General features: G+C 37.4%; 2 long non-coding RNA genes across 2 annotated transcripts in view; both read left to right on the top strand.

Annotated features, from left to right (window-relative positions):
* The window catches only part of LOC309612535, a 235,066-nt gene extending 222,749 nt beyond the window's left edge, over window positions 1–12,317 (top strand). The window contains exon 2 of the long non-coding RNA XR_014235258.1: window positions 5,085–12,317. This is a non-coding gene — a long non-coding RNA (uncharacterized lncRNA). The remainder of the gene's footprint in view (window positions 1–5,084) is intronic.
* Window positions 1–18,080, top strand: part of LOC309612505 — a 564,995-nt gene that overhangs the window by 508,043 nt on the left and 38,872 nt on the right. The gene's annotated exons all lie outside the window — the stretch shown is intronic.

Raw genomic sequence — 18,080 nt, 5'->3', positions numbered from 1 at the left:
GTGGACCCCCAGAGTTCAAACCAGTGTTCAAGGGTCAACTATATACCTTATTAACATGTAAAATTAAGAAATATACAATGACATGGTATCATTATTAACTGTTTAAAGTTTTGGTAGCATTTTTCATGTCATTTGTAGATTTATATTAAATAAAATCTCTATATTAAATTGATTTATTTTTTTCACATAATTCCTACTTCAGTGTTCTTAGCAAAATTTCAGTGATACAGTATTTTCATACATGAAAGATTTAATTATCAAAATTTGGTTTATTTAAAATCTAAGGTGCTAAATCTAATCACTAAATTGGATGTGATGATACCCATGGTAAAAAATCTTGAAAACTGTATTTGAGAGTGAGTTTGTAGAGTGAGGTGAACAGTCCCTACCAGCACCCCCCTCCCCCGCCAAGATATGCTACCTGGAAGCTCAATATGTGACTTTATTTGGAATAAAGGTCTTTGCTGATGTAATTAAGGTAAGGATCTTGAGATGAGATCATCCTGGATTAGGTTGGGCCTTAAATAAAATGATGAGTCTCCATATAAGAGATAGAAGAAAGGACACACAGAGACACAGAAAAGTCATGTGAAGATAGAGGCAGAGACTGGAGTGATATGTTTACAAGCCAAGGAACACCAAGGATTGTCTATACTCAGTAGGAACTAGGAGAGAAGCTTGGGACATATGCTCCCTCAGAGCTTCTAGGAGGAACCAACGTTTTCAACACTTTGATTTTGGACGTTTGGACTCCAGAACTGTAAGGGAATAAACATCTTTTGTTTTAATCCACTAAGTTTGTGGTAATTTGTTACAGCAGCCCTATGAAACTAATACAGTATAGTAAATAGTATTAGTGAGCACAATTTTTTCACTCTATCTGTAGGCATGCACACTTTGCCATGTAACTTCTCACTAAACTGGCACTGTATTTCCCTGCCTCTTGACTTTGGCCTTGGCCATTTGACTTGTTGGGCTAATGGAATGAGACAGATGTGATAGTGAATCAGTTCTAGGTCTAGGCCCTCAGAAACCTTATGTTTCTACTTGTTCTTTTACACTTTAGCCACGTTCAAAGAAAGAAGGTGCTTGGGAGAATAGGCCTGGGAGAATGATGAATAGAATTGCTCCAGCTAAGCCCAGCTTAGGTCAGCTGGCTCCTAGCCAACATGCAGACTGTCAGCAATAAGTAACTGCTGTTTTAAGTCACTATATTTCAATATGGTTTTTACACAGTAAATGTTACCAATATAATGAGGGGTATCTCTCTTTGCAATAACAAAATATTTGCTAAGGACTATTAAAAGTTAATAATTTGTATTTAATGTCCTATTAAAAGGAGTTTTTAATTGAGCAGCAGAAGAATGCCAAAAGCATGTAATGTAATCTCTTCTCCACGTTGGCAGGCCTTGGGTATAGTACCACGTAATCCAACTGGATTTTGATGTTTAAATATATCATCGTAAGTGTTTATATCAAGGACATGAGGATATCTCATGTCCAAAAAAATCCATATCTGATCATATAAGTCTCTCACTCTACACATCTTCAGTTCATTAAGATAAGTAGGTAAATTCCAAGCTCCCTAATAAGGTGTACAAGGCCCCCATGGTCTAACCCTGCTTATTTACCTGTAGCAGACACAGTTGTGCCTCACATCACATCCCCTTAGCCCATCTCTGATTTCATCTGCAGCTACTGTGGAGAGTTTATGCCCACAGTTTATGTCTCCAATTGATCTCTTGATGACAACATCCCATCTTAAGTGTACGCTGCAAAGCCTTAACTTGCCTTCCAGCCCCAATGATTCACCTCCTGGGGTAGAAAGTGGTGCCAGGCTGGGAGAGTTCCCAGGTGAACCCTGGAAATATGGAGGAATTAATACCTTAGGACAACCTCAATTGACAGGAGTTGAGTGCCTGTAAGTAAATATTCCAGCCTTCTTTCCTTTAGGAGGAAAACTCTAGGAACTATTATTTATCTTTCTCAGGAGGTGTGGTGAAATTGAGCCCCTATTATACAGAGGAGTGGCCTTGATAATTATTCTTATATTAGCCTTTTCTTCTTAATTGAATTACCCTTCCTGTTCTTTCAATCTTGCTTCCTGGGATCACCTTCCAAATAAAATACCTACATCAATACTTATATCACTGGCTCAGGCTCTGCTTCAGGGGGAATCCAAAGACTCCTCCACCCCAATCAACTCTCTTACTTTTTCTCTTCTTTCATTTCCCTTCACTCATTTTTCATCACTTGAGCTAAATTACTTAAAGTTCCAAATAAATTCTCTCACTCAAATATGCTACTTTGCACATACTATTCACATGACTGCTTGGAACAGTCTCCCCCAAGACCTCTTCTTCTACCCATATCTTAAATTAATTCAGATTTTCTTGCTCTTAAAGCTTTAGCTTAGGCACCAACTCTTTCATGATGTTCCTCCAAAGAAAACAGATGCCCTTTCTCAAGCACTACCATATAAGAATTCATATATCATTAGACTGATAACCTTGAATAATAAGAAAATACTTACTTGCCTTATTATTTTAGTCTCTACTAGCTTGCATATCTTTCAGTATTGTAATAAAGGATAGGAAATTTTGCTCTCAAGTGCACCAAGAGGTAAGAACACCATGTTAGGAGGTGTTTGCTATCCTCCCCTGTTGAACAACATTCACAGATATTTACCAGCACTGTCCTCAGATACTACGTTTGTGACTCAAAACCATCTTTACTGACAGCTTTGCTTTTATCTTCATTTGTTATGAAGGTCTCTAAGCATAAAATTGTGTTTCTGTATCAAACCCAGCAACACTGAAAAAATGCATTATGATTTAATCCATCTGTTCATTAATTCAACAAGCAGTTAAGTTCATTTGTATGTCAGGCACTGCAGTAAGCACTGGCAATACACAGTTAAATAGGACACTGCCCATGCCCTTTAGAACTCAGTAGTGAGATTCAGGTGATGAAATAAGCCCAAGTATATAGATGCACACATGTTCTTCATAAGAGGAAGGGAGAGCTTTTGACTCTAGACATAAATACAATAAAGCATAATAATGATGGTTGAGTTATATTGAGAGTTTACTCCTTTCTAAGTACACAGACAAGTGGAATATCTCAAATGCTAACAACAACCCTTTGATCTAAATACAATCATTATCTGTACTGTAATAAATAGAAATCTGTAGCAAAGACAAACGAAGCAATGTGTGCAAAGTAAAGCAAAAAATATGAGAATTCTAACTCAGGTTGTCCGAATCTGTAATTCATATGATTGTAAATTACATTACAGATGTGTAGATAATTATATAAGAAATTACCAGAGTGTTCAGGTGAATGAGAAGGCAGTAGTTAATTGGAAAAAGGTTTTAGTTGTTGATAATTGATATTTTGTCCATAATTAATGACAAAAGCTAAGCTGGCACAGTTATTTTTTGCTTTTAAAGTGGATATTTTCAGAATAGAAGTCACAAATCTTACCAAAGTAACTATTTTAATTTAGCCTATTCACACATGCAACCTAAAATTTTAAAAACAGGGTTTTATCTCAGAAGTGTATTTTTTAAACTCACAAATGCCATTGCATGACAACAGAGAAGTGCCATATATTTCCAAAGAAAATTCACTGTTTTGTCAGAGGCCATTCATTTGATATTTTTGATTTACAGCCCTAGTGGATGCTGGGGTGCACGGCCAGGTTTCCCCTATTTTCCTTGCCTTTAGGCAAAGAGAGGCCACCATGCTCAAGGGCATGCCTCGTTCTTAGGATCAGTCCACATGCAAAGACACAAAGGCCAGACCTTCTTGCCTCAATTTGTTGCATCTCTGCAGGGTTATCCCCCATCCCAAGTTCTCTGCAGCATTGGTTGGGGTCTTTGGGGTCTATGACTGCATAATGGATCAAGTTTTCCCTCTGCCTAGTTTTGCTTCTTCCATGCCCCCACAGAAAACACTCCCCCCACAAAATTTCTTCATGTAAATCTCTGCATCAGGGTCTGAAATTTGTCTTTACCCTACTTACAAACTAAAAGTTAGTCTGTTACCCTTTCATGGGTGCTAGCAGAGAAACAAGACTCCTGATTTAGAGACAAATGAAGTCATTATGCATAGCAAAGCAAGCAGCATGAGAATAAAACTTGAATTAGTTCTCCCATGACCCCCAAGCCCAAATGAGACAGGCCGGTACCTGGCACCCTTTGCTGCACTGCTGCAATGCTTGCACCTGGACACCTCTCCTCAAGGAACAAAATACAAAGAAACTGAATGGGACTAATAATAACTGCATGCATGAGTAGCTGGGACAAATTCTGTACAAAAGATACAAAGAGACCAAAAAGCCCAACTGCCACTTTTGAAGAGCTTGGAGCAAATGCAGGGGATCGGGAGCAAAAGCAGGGTACTGTGCATGCCCCCTGCACACACCACCACCTAAAGGGTGGGCAAAACACCTAAGCCACCCCTCTGGCCCAACCCCTGGACACACCCCTACCCTCACCCCATAGAAGGAACCAGCTCGCCCTGGCTCAGGGAGCGAGCAAGCAAGGGAACCTGTTGTCTGTTCTCACTCCCCGCTGCTGCAGCAGCAGGGGCCCCAATAAAGCCTTGCCTGACGTTTTTGTCTGGCCTCTGATCAATTTCTATTGATTAAGAAGACCAAGAACCCTGGTCGGTAACACAACAGTGTCAAAATTAAGGTCCCAGATGGATACCTGCACACACCGTGCATTCTCTCACAGAAGAGGAACACAAGCTTAGGGAATCTGGTATTTTATAATCAACAGTGAAGAAGCCTGCTCTTTTTCACAGAGGGAGACAGTCCAGCTGTCTTGAAATGTCTTGTTTAAAGAGTGGTCAGGGCCTTATGTTCCAGGCACACCAGGTAAAACCGTGCAGGATTGCTCAGGGTTCTCCCAATACTTTGTACCAGAATTTGCTTCCCAGGGCCACCAGTCTATCAAAACAATACACCTTGTAAAATGGACACCGCACGTAACTAGTTTCTCAGCTATTCTCATCATCCTCTGACATACAGCTTGTATAACAAATCAGTTGTCTCAATACTTCTTTAAAAACTAAAGTTGTGGGGCTTCCCTGGTGGTGCAGTGGTTGAGAATCTGCCTGCCAATGCAGGGGACACGGGTTTGAGCCCTGGTCTGGGAGGATCCCACGTGCCGCGGAGCAGCTGGGCCCGGGAGCCACGACTGCTGAGCCTGCGCGTCTGGAGCCTGTGCTCCGCAGCGCGAGAGACCGCGATAGTGAGAGGCCCGCGCACCGCGATGAAGGGTGGCCCCCGCTTGCCGCAACTAGAGAAAGCCGTCGCACAGAAACGAAGACCCAACACAGCCAAAAATAAACAAATATTAAAAAAAAAACAAAACTAAAGTTGTACTATAAATTGATAAGGAGTGCCTTAGCCGTCACGTCATGTTTCACTTCTAGAAGCGAAACTTTATATATATGTAGTTTTTCTTTTAATTTACCTCAATGAAGTGGATGCCGGAGGCCCACGGTTCCGGAGTCGTCCTCAGGAGTCTCGCACACGCCACATATCAAGAAAACCTCAGTCCTCTTGAATGCCTGACCCCCACAAGACTCCGAGTCACAGTGAGGCGGGGCCTCCTCTCCCAGGAGCACGGTCAGGTGGCGGGAAACTGGATCAGGCGCTGAAGTCGTGCTGACGCGGAAGCGCCACAGTGGGAGCCTGACAGTGCGGGCAGAGAACTGCTCATGCGCGGGCAGCGAACTGCACATGCGCGGGCCGTGAACTGCACATGCGCGGGCCGCAAATCTCTCTTCTTCCAGAACCAATGCCCCGAAACTCCCGGGGCGGCTACGTCAACAGCTGAGGCAGAGCTGTGGAGCCCCAATCCCAGTCAGCCACCACCCAAGGGCCGGAAACCTGATTCCTTTCTGACTTGCCCATCCTCCAGGTCAGTTTTTAAATATATAACATTGTTAAAGTTTCCCCGGGAAAAAGCATTACCACACATTGTACTTCTAAAACGGTAAAAAAAAAAAAAAAAATCATTAATAACTTTGAAGTTACTTTGTATCTTCTCAATACTGAGGTATTTGCCTAAAAGCTTAGGATAAATTAATGAGATTTTAAATCTTAAGTCTTGCTAAGGCATTTACACTTATTTCAAGAATTTTACTCTGTGAAGAAGGGGAGGAAAAACGTGTGAGCTTTGTTTTTGTCTGGAAATGTGAATTTCTATTTCTCATATCAAAACCAAAAAATGGAAGACGTGTCTTGGATAATGCTTAGATACTACTGCTGTAAACAATTAAAAATTTTCCTTGAATTTTTCTATGTATTTCCTTGAAAATATGTGGGTCTCAAATTCTTTAAAAATATTTTGGGGAGATAATTATTTTTATATATAAGGACTTTTTTTCCCCCCGAGTGTAAGGAAGAAACTTTGTGATATAAAGGAGTATAAAAATTAAGAGGAAACATGTAGAAGATGAGCAGTAAGATTCCTCAGTGGGATGGAAAGGGTTCATGGAAAGTATACTTTGATTTGAAAGAAAGAAAAAAGGTTAGAATGGAGGGAGGCAATGGTTAGCTGCATTATACATACTCTCACATTTATTATCAAGTTTATTTTCTTTTTTAATCTAAATAGTCAGATCAGGTATTCAGTATGTCCTTGCAGGAAAAAAGAAAGGCACCATACTTATACATTGATTTCACCAAAACTCAATATTATAAACTGTTATTTGAGTTGGGAAAGGACTTGAAATTTTTAATGAGTTAGGATTGAGACCAGGTTTCAAGCTACTGTATTACTCTGAATTTGTGATATAAAATTTCAGGACCATGTTTAGATATTGCCAGAATAAAATGAGCCCTGAGTGCTTTGACCAAATTCTTGCTATGAATCATAGAATGTTCCTGTAACAGAAGGTTGAGTGAAACTTTTTTTGTTTGGTTACCAGAAATGGCTATCAGGGTCCAGAGCTGGAATCAAAGAGACTCATATTTGATGGAGACATGACAACAATTGGGTCCAAAACCCTTTATAAAGCTCGCTCACAAATGGAAGATACATCACTTCTACACTCAAACTGCACTCATTTCTCAGTAACTTTGAGGAGAGTTTTGGAGCTCTTTATTTTAACTGCCTATCCCACTGGGAAACATCTCCGAGCACCTGCTCCAGAGCCGAGAATAGGGACAATGTTCCCCTTCTCCTTGAATGACACCACTCCCTTATGAGAGTATTGGATGAATGTAGTAGCCTTCTCAGCTTGCCTCTCTGAATACAGAACTTTTTGCCCTATGACTGAGTTGAGGCAAGGGAAATAAAGGCCAGAAAAATCTCAGCCTAGAGTAGATCCTCTGCTCTATGGAAAGGATGGGTTGAGGAAGGGAGCCCCTAAGTTCTTGGCAACACCCACCAGAAATTTAGCCTCTGCCATTTGTCACTGGGGGATGGAGAAGAGAAATTCTGGTAGCCTGCTCCTGATGTTGAAATACCGTATCTTTTGACTGAGAGGTGAGGGGACAGGGAAACCATTTCTTATTGGTCATACTGCCTAGATTGGCACTTCTGTTTTTGTTTTGTTTTGTTTTTTGTTTGCAATCAAGCTCTGTTACTTTAGTAGAGCTAAACAAGCATATCAATGGCCAGGGCATGAAAGTGAAAAGTGAGGCCAGCTCCTAGGCTGCAGATGAACCTAGAAATTTGTTGGTGAGGGGAACTTGGGTCAGAGGGACCAGGCATGGTGGGGGCTGTGCTTACTGTCTAGGGAGAGGAGAGTGGGGGAGTGAGGGAACAAGTCATGACCAAGTGCCACAGATTCTCACCAAAATTTAGTAAATTTTTTTAAATAAATGTTTCTTAATTTTCTCTATGTCCTTAGAATAGTTTTCAGAGACTTTGAATGGTTATCTTTTTTCTACTTTTTACCGGTTGTCACCTGTGTTTCCTTGGGACTGGGTCGGCTGAGCTACTCAAGCTGCCATCCCAGACATCTAAATTTGATAAGAGCATTCTTAATACAGTCACTGGAGCAGATTCCAAATTTTTAGGTATATTTGAGATATCAAGTTTATCAACCCATGAGGACTGAGCCCATGAACTCAAAGCAATTATCTTATAGGTTTTCAGAACTTCAAAAAGGATTCTTACTCAGTCCAACAAACTATTTTTTTGTGAGTCTGTCTTGGATATTGCCAAATATATATTTGTTTGTCCTAAACTTGTTGTTATGGACCTTATCCTGCCCTACATACTAATTTACTTTAATAAATTATGGTCTATAAAATTTATGAATTTAATCTAAAATATCGACCAAACAAAAATCATGTGTGTGCTATATTACAAATTATTTGGGGACTGGAGAACATAGAGCTTCAACATTAGTCTTTGTCCTACCCCTATGATCTGAGTGATTTTGCATGGTTATTCTTTCAAGTTATATCCTTATCTGGAACTTGAGATTTTGCTAGATGATCTTCAGGTCAGTTGGAACTTTAACACTCTTTGATTCTGTAAGATAATAGACTGACGTCCAAGTAGAAATGTTAAGGAGAGAGTTGGAGATAAGGGATTAGAAGCTTACTGAGAGTTTAGAAGTAGAGATTTATATTAAAGACTGATAATTATTGATTTTGTATTTAAAAAAAAAAGAAACAAGAATAGGTTTGCTTCCTGTAGAAGGACAAATGAAAGAAGACAATCCCCAGAAAGAAAGACAGACACAAGTACAATGAAAATCAGGACATTTTAATGTCTTTGAACTTAAAGATACAGAATTTTAAGAAGGAAAAGTGATCAATAATGTCAAGAGACAAAAATATCCACAACATATTTGGAAAGAAGGACTTTTGACCTAATAATTTGTAAAGCATATAACAGTTTTGAAGAGTGGGAAGGAAAGTAGTAAGTTTGTAGGAAATAAAGGAAAAACTAAATAAGGAAGAAATTAAAAATTTGAGTATAAAAGAAAGAGGATTGGTAGGACCATTTTGTAGCTTTGATTACATACACATTTGCAGGCAACTAGTAACTGCACCACTTGTAATAAGTTTAATAAACTTTTCCCTGAATTGTAAATAGAATACTTTCATTTTTCCTGAATTAACCTCTTTTGTATGTTAGAGGGAACCTACTATTTATATAATTCTTGGATTTGGTGTATAATTTATTTTTACTATGATCATGTTTTCATAGATAAATAGTATTCTATTATACCTCCTTTATCCTCTGTTTTTTAGACGGCATCTTATTTTTGTTTTATGTAATTAGATCACATTATATATAAATGTTATATTTGAATGACTATATAGTATAAAAATAATCTGGACATTGATTTGATTAAATTTTCCTCAATAGAAACAGGATATCCAAAACAATATCATGATTTTAAAAGAATATGCTACAGTCTATACAGTTTAATTTTAAAAGTTATTCAAATGTATGTAACTTTTATCATTTTTTTTCTCAATCTTCCATTCCTCACTTTGGAATTTACCACACCCATCTGCTGGTAGGCTGTAACACTCCTACAATTTTCCTCAGCCTTCTTCTTGGCAAGATTTCCTCTAAATGCAAGTATTGATAAAAGATTCCAAATTACTTCACTGATTTTTCTTCTTTCCTGGTGAAACAACATCTTATTGATTTTGAGAACTTGTTCCATTTTAAGTAGCTTATCGAGAAGAAAGTATATTCTTTCATGGCTATAATCTTTACATCTTTTTTAACCTGGAAAAGAAATTTTGTAGGAAAGATGCAAAATCAGCCTTTAAGTATCCGAAGGGCTATCAGATGGACAGGAATATATTTTTTTCAAATGGTAGAACTTGGACAAAGCGGTGGAAGCTGCAATATCTTGGCTCAGCATACGGAGCTTTATGACAGTGGAACTGATAACCTCCAGAGTGATGCTGAGAGATCAAGCATTCTTGGAAAGAAACCCCTGGACTAGGCAAGAGGCTATATCAAAGCTATAAAATTTGCAGTCAAAAGGCACTTTAGAAGTTATCTCATCTAACTTCTTACATTTACGAATGAGGTTAAGTGAAATGCCCATGATCATTCAACGTAATGAGATCTAATCTAGCTGATTGTTGTATTCACCTGCAATGTTTTCTGTGCCTGTTTGTGCACAGTGGGGGCATGGTTGCTGGTTAACTGCAATTTACTGACTCATCCCAAGACTACAGATTTGGAATTTCTGCTCATGGGCATGGAAATGTGATTTCTGATAATCCACTAAGTTTGGGAACCATTGATATTGCCAAGGACACCAGGTTCCCAGTCATGTCTGCTTTTAACCGTTTGACATTGGTTAAGTCCCTTCCACGTAAAATCTATGACTTTTTTCTTTAAAACAGTATTTCTCTGTTCAGTGAAATATGTGATCTACTCAATGTTATTTTAAATTGGATCAACTTAGGTTGTCCACTTAGGTTGCATTCAACTTTAATTAGAAACTGTTCTGTGAAATATAGAAATTAACAAGAAATTATGCTAATATGAGACTAAACAAATGTGAGTGAGGCCAACAAACCATTCTGAAAATAAATAAATAAATAAATAAATAAATAAATAAATAAATAAATAAATAAATAAAATTAGATCCAAACATATTCTAATCTAAGAGCTGTTAACAGACACAGGGAAGTAGATTACTGATTTATGTTTTTTTTTTTTTTTTTTTTGCCAGTTCCTACAATTTCTCTTGATCTTTAATAAATAGCTGCTGGTTTCTGCTATTTTCTAAGATTTTTTTTATTATAATTAACTCTTGAGTATCCTTTACCAATAGTACCTGCATGGCTATAAAGCCATGAACTTTTCAGGAGAGGGATTCTAGTTTATGAGAGTCCTGCTTGAGAGGTCATGCTAGAAGTTGGATAAAATATAGCAGAATTGGTTTGACATTGCTGAATTCAGAGGAAGTCTGATGAACTACATTCTAGACTTGCAGTTCCTCTATATTAAATTAAATATATTTCGTTCAATTATTTGATCATTTCATAATGCAGCTTTTAACAAAACGTCATTTGATAATCACTAAGTCTTTCCTGTATGTTTTTCTTTTAAAGCTGTATCTTACTCATCCATTTATGTTCAGCTAGTTTATTTACCTATGTGTAAATGCTTATATAAATCTCTTACTTCTTGTGTAACCTTAAAAATCTAAATAGTTTCTTTAATCTTCACTTTCCTCATATATAAAATGATTGAGGAGGACCTTCAAGATGGCGGAGGAATAAGACGTGGAGATCACCTTTCTCCCCACAAATACATCAAAAATACATCTACATGTGGTACACCTCCTACAGAAAACCTACTGAAAGCTGGCAGAAGACCTCAGACTTCCCAAAAGGCAAGAAACTCCACCTGTACCTGAGTAAGGCAAAAGAAAACAGAGACAAAAGAATAGGGATGGGACCTGCACCTCTGGGAGGGAGCTGTGAAGGAGAAAAACTTTCTACACACTAAGGAGGCCCTTCACTGGTGGAAATGGGGGGTTGGCAGGGGGGAAGCTTTGGAGCCATGGAGGAGAGTGCAGCAACAGGGGTGCAGAGGGCGAAGCAGAGAGATTCCCACACAGAGGATCGGTGCCAACCAGCATGTAGCAGCCTGAGAGGCTTGTCTGCTCACCAACCGAGTGGGTGGGGGCTGGGAGCTGAGGCTCTGGCTTCAGAGGTCAGACCCCAGGGAGAGCACTGGGGTTGGCTGCGTGAACACAGCCTGAAAGGGGCTACTGCACCACAGCTTACTGGGAGGGAATCCAGGAAAAAGTCTGGAACTGCCTAAGAGTCAAGAGACTGTTGTTTCGGGGTGCACAAGGAGAGGGGATTGTAAATCAGTGGAGCAGGATAGAAAGCCCAGAGATAAATCCACCCACATATGGTCACCTTATCTTTGATAAAGGAGGCAAGAATATACAATGGAGAAAAGACAGCCTCTTCAATAAGTGGTGCTGGGAAAACTGGACAGCTACATGGAAAAGAATGAAATTAGAACACTCCCTAACACCATACACAAAAATAAACTCAAAATGGATTATAGATCTAAATGTAAGGCCAGATACTATGAAACTCTTAGAGGAAAACATAGGCAGAACACTCTTTGACTTAAATCACAGCAAGATCCTTTTTGACCCACCTCCTAGAGAAAGGGAAATAAAAACAAAAATAAACAAATGAGACCTAATGAAACTTAAAAGCTTTTGCACAGCAAAGGAAACCATAAACAAGACGGAAGGGCAACTTTCACAATGGGAGAAAATATTTGCAAATGAAGCAACTGACAAAGGATTAATCTCTAAAATATACAAGCAGCTCATGCACCTCAATATCAAAAAGACAACCACCATATCCAGAAATGGGCAGAAGACCTAAATAGACATTTCTCCAAAGAAGATACACAGATTGCCAACAAACATATGAAAGGATGCTCAACATCACTAATCATTAGAGAAATGTAAATCAGAACTACAATGAGGTATCACCACACAGGTCAGAATGGCCATTGTCAAAAAATCTACAAGAATAAATGCTGGAGAGGGTGTGGAGAATAGGGAACCCTCTTGCACTGTTGGTGGGAATGTAAATGGATACAGCCACTATGGAGAACAGTATGGAGGTTCCTTAAAAAACTAAAAATAGAACTACCATACAACCCAGCAATCCCATACCCTGAGAAAACCATAATTCAAAAAGAATCATGTACCACAGTGTTCATTGCAGCACTGTTTACAATAGCCAGAATATGGAAGTAACCTAATTGTCCCATCGACAGATGAATGGATAAAGAAGATATGGTACTTATATACAATGGAGTATTACTCATCCATAAAAAGAAACGAAATTGAGTTATTTGTAGTGAGGTGGATGGACCTAGAGTCTGTCATACAGAGTGAAGTAAGTCAGAAAGAGGAAAAGAAATATCGTATGCTAACACATGTATATGGAATCTAAAAAAAAAAAAAAAAAAAAAAGTTCTGAAGAACCTAGGGGCAGGACAGGAATAAAGACACAGATGTAGACAATGGATTTGGGGACACGGGGAGGGTGAAGGGTAAGCTGGGATGAAGTGAGAGTGGCATGGACACATATGCACTACGAAATGTAAAATAGATAGCTAGTGCGAAGCAGCTGCAAAGCACAGGAAGATCAGCTTGGTGCTTTGTGACCACCTAGAGGGGTGGGATAGGGAGGGTGGGAGGGAGACACAAGAGGGAGGGGATATGGGAATATATGTATGCATATAGCTGATTCACTTTGTTAAAAAGCAGAAACTAACACGACATTTTAAAGCAATTATACTCCAATAAAGATGTTAAAAAAAATAAAATGATTGAATTTTACTTCTTGTCTAGGGAAGCTTCATCCTCTCTAATAAGGCATTCCCTTGAAATAACTTGCTCAAGCCGAGATATCAACTTACAGTTATAACTCAGTCATTGGTAAGTGCCTCAGTCAGTAATACAAAAATAGAACATTCTCCCAAGATTTCTAGAATAGAAAGTCTTAAATTCACAGTGTTCCAATGCCATTCATTTATGTCTTCCTACCTGTTTAGTCATACCTACCTACCATGTGTATTATCTGCTTCTAACAATTTATTTAGAGTTTTAGGACTATGATATATACAAGGACCTTCTCTCCATCTAGATACATTTAACCAATCTTCTGGTCCAGATAGAACTGCTGTCATATATTCCTATTAATTTCAAATTATCTAGATTCTCCTTAATTCTCTGGTCCAGAAACTTTCGTTGGTGTTCATATTTTTTAGTACATTTTAGACATATGTCTAGCTTTGTATATTACTGCCCCACCCCACAAGCTTTAACTGATTGTCCGTTTTTATAACATGTCAAAGAGAGCCATTTATACATTCTATGCCACCTGTCAGTCAGTCCTTATGAGGCTGCAAATGGTGTAAAAAATGTCATTGTTCACCAGGTAAGTTAAAAAAGCAGTGTTAAAACTTCCATTAGATTTTTTTAGAGCAACAGTAACCAACAGAGACAATTTGGATAACACACTTGCCTGTATGTTTGATATACTTTTAGTTATTTTACTTAAGAAGAGCAGTAATTTTTCTGTTGTCAGTGTATAGGTGAAGCTATCAAAAATGTTAGAAATAAGAGAAATATGAGTATTCTCTGTAATTTAAAATGTAAAATCAACTGAAAATAAAATGGACATATGCATATTGCCTTAAGAAACATAATAACCCCAATGTCAACTTGAGTATATTAAGTTATTCAAATACAGAAATAAGTCAGGGAGGGAAATGACCCGTGATCATTTAGCATCAGTGGATGGACTGACTAAAAAGTATATTGTTAGTGGCCTCAGCTAATGTACTGGGAGTGATAGGACCCTTTGACAAAGACTCCATTTTATGAGATGGTTGTGAACAAGCCTGATTCTGAAAAGTAGTCTTATTCTAAATAGGTATGTATACAGTGAAACTAGTCTGATTATTTTGAAAACTGTCTCCCATTTTTGGTGATAATTCTTATAACAAAATAACACATATGAAGAATACAGGATTGTCATGTGGGTGTTAATATTTTGAATATTATGAGATATATGCATAACATTTAATAGTTTGGCTTTATGAATTAATACATTATTCGTATGATCTTGGTAAATAGAAGTTTTCCCTTGAGAGACAAATCTGTTGTCATTTTACTAACAAAAATCAAGCTTCTGAGCATGTAAGACTGACTTGGGAAATAATAAACTCCCCTGGGTCTATGAGACATCTTAGGAGATCCTTTGATATTCTTTCCCCCAGAAATGAAAAATGTAACTGTAAATGCCTGATTCAGACTTTTAATTTCCACATTTGTGTATCAAGGCAAGTGCTTTCAAATTCACAAATACTTTGATTCAAGATATAGCATAATATGTATTGTTTTCTCTTGTCCATCCATACCCATGAGGGCAGCGACCTTCCTGTACAAAATTGCATTCTTCATAGTGTTAGCATCAGTCCTAAGCATGTTTGCTGTGTGTATTTTAATTACACATATATTTTAGGCTATACAAGATATTGTTATTTTTCTGCAAAAAGTATTTTAATTTTTGGGGGTCATTCTGTTCTCCATCTTATAGCTAGAATTTGGGATATTTTTCCTTATGCTTAACGTATGTGTTTAGTACTTCCTTAAATGCAGGTCTGGTTATGATAAATCCCACTTGTGTGTGTGTGTGTGTGTGTGTGTGTGTGTGTGTAAAATATCTTTCTTTTATTGTCACTTCTGAAGAAAATATGACTGGATAAAGACTTTTAGCCAGTCCCTCATCCACCTCCAAAATTTGAAGATATTCCATTGTCTTCCAAGACAGAAGACAGTGTTTCATTGTTGCATTGAGAGGTTAGCAATCAGTCTTACTAAGTTACTGAAGGTAGTATGTACTTTCTCCTTTTGTTTGAAATATGGTACTCTTAAGATTTTCTTTTTGTGTCTTTTTTCAAGCACATTTACACTTTTGCATGTAGTTGTGATTTTCTTTGTAGCAATTCTTGAATATATGGTTGGATATCTTTCATCAGTTTTGGAAAATTACCAGCTATGATCTCTTCCAATATTTCTTCTGTTACCATCCTTTCCAATTTACACTTGCTACTCCACTTAAAGATAATCTAGAGCAATTAGCTCAATTACCCTTCTTTATTACATAAATTCTCTCTTCATCTATTTTTCTTTTTGCTTTCTAGGTTTTATCTTCTGATCTTAGAGGATAAAACCTAGACTAATGGGAAACATAGACTAATGGAACAGAACTGAGAGCCCAGAAATAAATATTTGACAAGGGAGTCAAGAATACTCAATGTGGAAAGGATAGCCTCTTCAATAACAGTTGTTGGAAAACCTGGATAATCACTTGCAGAATAATTAAATTGGACTCCTATCTTACACCACTCACAAAAATTAACTCAAAATTGATTATAGACTTAAACATAAGACCTGAAACCATGAAAGTCCTGGAAGAAAACACAGAAAAGCAGCTCCTTGACATTGGTCTTGGTAACGAGTTTTTGGATATGATACCAAAAACATAGCAAAAAAAGCAAAAATAATTAAGTGGGACTACATCAAACATAAAATCTTCTGTATAGCAAAAGATACAATCAACAAAATGAAAAGACAACCTACAGAATGGGAGAAAATATGTGACAACCATTTATCTGATAAGGGGTTAATATCAAAAAACATCTCAATAGCAACCAAACAGAAATATTCAGATTAAAAACTGGGCAGAAGGCCTAAATAGACATTTTTCCAAAGAAGAAATACAAATAACCAACAGGTACATGAAAAGATGCTCAACACTACTAATTATCAGGAAATTGCAAATCAGAACCACTATGAAATACCACCTCACATCTGTTAGAATGGCTATTAACAAAAAGACAAGAGATGATAAGTGCTGGTGAGGATGTGGAAAAAAGGGGGCCCTTGTGCACTATTGCTGGGAGTGTGAATTGGTATAGGTACCTTGGAAAACAGTATGGAGTTTCCTCAAAAAATTAGAAATAGAGCTAGGATATGATTTAGTCATCCCACTTCTGGGTATATATCCAAATAAAATGAAATCAGGATCTCGAAGGGATATCTGCACTCCAAAGGTTATTGTAGCATTGTTCACAATAGCCAAGATATGGAAACAACCTAAGGGTCCATTTATGGATGAATGGAAAAAGACACTATATGTATATGAATATGACGTGTAATATTATTTTGCCATGAGAAAAGGGAATCCTGACATTTGTGACAACATGGATAGACCTTGAGGACATTATACTAAGTGAAATAAATCAGACAGTGAAAGATAAACACTTTGTGATCTTATATGCAGAATTTATAAAAGCCTAACTCATAGAAACAGAGTAGAATGGAGGTTGCCAGGACCTGGGGATAGGGGAAATGGAAGATATGGGTTAAAGTCTATAAACTTCCAGTTACAAGATGAGTAAATTCTGGGGATCTAACATACAGCATGGTGACTATAGTTTATAATACCATACTATATAGTTGAAAGTTGTTACGAGAATAAAGCTTAAATGTTCCCACCACAAAAAAATAGTAATTATGTGAGGTAATAAAGGTGTTAATTGATCCTACTATGGTAATCATCTTGTACTATGTAAGTATATTAAAGCATCACGTTGTACACCTTAAGCTTTCACAGTGTTGTATGTCAATTATATCTCAATAAAACTGGAAAAAAAGAACGGGGCTTTGGTCCCTTGGATAACAATTCTATTTCTGATTCACCCTCATATCTAGGGTATAATATTTTGTGATTCTAGATGACAGCCTAGGGGACTTACCTGCTCCTTTTCTCACCTTGGTAGGCTCCAAACTCCAGTGTTTGTCTCCCAGCCTGTGAGTCTCTCAGAATGTTCAGTTTCTCAGTCTCTCAAGAATCTCTTCTAGATTGACATACATCTCTAAAGGAATAATAACTCCTCAAATTTCTCTCACTTCTTTGAAATTATTTTTTCTCTCTAGAACTTCGCCAAGTAATTCTGCAGCACTTTCATAGCTCTGATAATTTCAAATAGATTTAATTTTTTTTTAAAGATCTTCTGGTTACTGTTATCAGAAAATTTGGTCTGAATGTTGTATCTCTAGATCAGGGAGTGTTTTAAATTCATCTCAAATCAAATAACTTAGACAAGTCCAAATAAATAGCAAAACCATATATATTTGTTAATTCTTGTTTTATAAATGATATCACCAATGTATAAAGCAAAAAAGGTGTCTTTTCCAAATAACTTACTTATATCAAGACTAATATCAGAAACTGGGTATTTTTCTTTATATTCCAGTGTGTTTTTTTTTTTCTCTATATCATGCTGTCCTCTTTAAAAACACTCGAATCTCCTCTTCCAGGAGTACCCAAGTTAAACCTTTCTCATTCTTGTTATTGCTACCATACCAAAAAACCAGCAGTAGCACTTTTTTGTTTGCACTTTATTGTATGTTAATATTCTCATGAAATCAAAAGAGCATTCTCAATACCAACAATGTTGTAATAAAACTGTTATAGTGTTACATTGCTCAGTGGTGCCAGTGCT

This window comes from Balaenoptera borealis, assembly GCF_965194805.1.
Source record: "Balaenoptera borealis genome assembly, chromosome: 15".
NCBI classification, from domain to species: domain Eukaryota; kingdom Metazoa; phylum Chordata; class Mammalia; order Artiodactyla; family Balaenopteridae; genus Balaenoptera; species Balaenoptera borealis.
Note: the sequence above shows the minus strand (reverse complement) of the source record. Positions and strands in the feature narration are given on the sequence as shown.